At 46.3% G+C, this 3267-nt stretch overlaps 1 long non-coding RNA gene across 1 annotated transcript in view; it reads right to left on the reverse strand.

Annotated features, from left to right (window-relative positions):
* Positions 1-3267, reverse strand: part of LOC103638248 (uncharacterized) — a 65385-nt gene that overhangs the window by 39283 nt on the left and 22835 nt on the right. The gene's annotated exons all lie outside the window — the stretch shown is intronic.

Raw genomic sequence — 3267 nt, forward strand, 5'->3', positions numbered from 1 at the left:
GGCGATGACGTATCGGTCTCGTAGTAGACCACATTCCTCATCTTATTTTTCTTGTCGCCACTCCGATGCGACTTGTGGGAAGAGGATTTCTTTTCCTTCCCTTTCTTTTTGTTGCGGGACTCTTCCGATGAAGCCTTCCCATGACTTGTAGTGGGCTTGTCGCCGATGGGCTTGTCGCCGGTCTCCATCTCCCTCTTGGCGTGATCTCCCGACATCACTTCGAGCGGTTAGGCTCTAATGAAGCACCGGGCTCTAATACCAATTGAAAGTCGCCTAGAGGGGGGTGAATAGGGCGAAACTGAAATTTACAAAGTTAATCACAACTACAAGCCGGGTTAGCGTTAGAAATATAATCGAGTCCGCGAGAGAGGGTGCAAAACAAATCGCAAGCGAATAAAGAGTGTGACACGCGGATTTGTTTTACCGAGGTTCGGTTCTCGCAAACCTACTCCCCGTTGAGGAGGCCACAAAGGCCGGGTCTTTTTCAACCCCTTCCCTCTCTCAAACTGTCCCTCTGACCGAGTGAGCTTTCTCTTCTCAAATCAACCGGGAACAAAACTTCCCCGCAAGGACCACCACACAATTGGTGTCTCTTGCCTCGGTTACAAGTGAGTATTGATCTCAAGAAAGAATGAGAAAGAAGAAAGCAATCCAAGCGCAAGAGCTCAAAAGAACACGACAAATCACTCTCACTAGTCACAAAAGCTTTTGCGGAATTGGGAGAGGATTTGATCACTTGGGTGTGTCTAGAATTGAATACTAGAGCTCTTGTAAGTAGTTGGAAGGTGGAAAACTTGGATGACTTGAATGTGGGGTGGTTGAGGGTATTTATAGCCCCAACCACCAAACTAGCCGTTTGGTGGAGGCTGCTGTCGCATGGCGCACCGGACAGTCCGGTGCGCCACCGGACAGTGTCCGGTGCGCCAGCCACGTCACCAGGACGTTGGGTTCCGACCGTTGGAGCTCTGACTGTTGGGCCCGCCTGGATGTCCGGTGGCACACCGGACATGTACTGTAGAGTGTTCGGTGTGCCACTTCGCGCGTGCCTGACTTCTGCGCGCTCTGGCGCGCATTAATTGCTTCTGCAGGTGACCGTTGGCGCGAAGTAGTCGTTGCTCCGCTGGCTCACCGGACAGTCCGGTGTGCACCGGACATGTCCGGTGAATTATAGCGGAGCGGATTCCCGAAGCTGGCGAGTTCAGAGTCGCTCTTCCTTGGAGCACCGGACAGTCCGGTGAATTATAGCGGAGCGCCTCTGAGTTTTCCCAAATGTGAAGATTTTGACTTGGAGTTCCCTGGTGCACCGGACACTGTCCGGTGGCACACCGGACAGTCCGGTGCGCCAGACTAGGGCAGCCTTCGGTTATCCCTTGCTCTCTTTGTTGAACCCATTTCTTGGTCTTTTTATTGGCTAAGTGTGAACCTTTGGCACCTGTATAACTTATAGACTAGAGCAAACTGGTTAGTCCAATTATTTGTGTTGGGCAATTCAACCACCAAAATCAATTAGGAAAATAGGTGTAAGCCTAATTCCCTTTCAAGAGAGATGTATGGGTATGGAGGACGACGAGAACTCACCGCCGCAAGAGGAGACGCAAGAGATGTCCAGCCCTGAGAACACTTCAAGCCGCGAAGGAGAGAAGAAGACGACGTCTAAGCATGGCGACAGTAATGGTGAAAGGACCCCAATTGACTGTCTCATATCCATTTTGGAGTTTGTCTGACGGTTGCATCTCTAAAACATAGAAACCATCGTCAACGCCTCTATTTTATCGAAACCACATCTCTCTTGTTCCATAATGACAATTCTTTGCCTTCCGGTGGCAGGGGTGACTGGGTGTGGCGCATAACGCACTGCCGTTGCGGGCCTGTGGGCTGTGGCGGCTGCAACACTAGTCGCGTCTCGCGTGTGCGGCTAGGGTTCAGCACTCCTCTATGTTCTCTCCTCTACAGCAGTCAGCGGTACAAGCGTACAGCCCAAGCGACCAAGCCCAATACTCCAAATCTCAAGCCCAATGCACACACGTAGCCATGGATGGTCGGATGGAGTGGAGTGGACTGTGGACCGATCACCGATGACCTGCAAACAGAATGGTTTTAACGGGGCGAGTAGATGGGTATCGGGGATGGGTATTGGTTGACCATGCCCGAACCTGCTATTTTCGACCGATAATGATTTTGTACTGTTTAGATCCCTGTGGGGATCAAATTAACCCCACATCAGTCTCCTAATGAAGACATTCACTACGAAGAATCGGGGATCGGATCATCATTGTCATCTCTAGTTTTTACCTGTCGTTTATGTTTGTCTTTGTCATTAAGTAAAAAAATATAAAATCATGACGTCAACCGTTTGCATGAATGGTATCAATATTATGTTTTATCTAAATTTTATATTTACAACATATGTTTGTATACTAGGGCTGTCGCTTCGGATTAAACCAGTTGTTTGAACTGCTACAACTATAATTTATAGAGACAAAAATACTGTAGCAGTAGAAGTCGATATGGATCAAAGTCACATGTGAAAGTTCTTGTGTACACTAGATCAAACATTGTTTAATGAAAGTAAACGTGAATCATTTATTAAGAAATAGGGTATAAATACACCCTATGGTATATACCATCATGTGTATCTTCCACTTAAAATACCGTGCAATGATGTTAGAGTTATATATATATGCTCTAAGGTAAACATTCTTAACCTTTAAAAGATACTAACAAGAGCATAAAATGATAATTAATGCTTCTGCATCTCAATATATCTTATAATTATGTAGCCACGAGCATACAACTAGTCTCTATCTCTACTATCTATTAAGGACCTAATATGGGCGCCGGGTGCTACCACAGCTTCACCCTCCCTACACCCGGTGCCCACAAAATATAGTGCAAAACTAGCACTCGAACCCACACCCCTCTGCTATATAAATTTAGGGCTAACCACTAAACCATACGTACCTTAGTGTTTACAAATAAACAAAAAATATATTTGTAGCCTAGATGTCGCTTCCCACGCTCCCCGTCTCGTGGCAAAAACAGTGTAGAACGAACACTCGAACCTACAATCCTCTGATCCACAAATTTAGGATTAACCACCAAACAATATGTATCTTATTGTTTCCAAATAAACAAAAATTATATTTATAGCCTAAGCGTTGCTCTCTATGCTCCTCTAACTCGTGGTAACGCACGAACACGTACCTGTATTTAAGAAAACCAAAACATTTTATAATTTTAAAAAGAACGCCCTCTCGAGCATTTCGG

Source organism: Zea mays, chromosome 1, assembly GCF_902167145.1.
Source record: "Zea mays cultivar B73 chromosome 1, Zm-B73-REFERENCE-NAM-5.0, whole genome shotgun sequence".
NCBI classification, from domain to species: Eukaryota; Viridiplantae; Streptophyta; class Magnoliopsida; order Poales; family Poaceae; genus Zea; species Zea mays.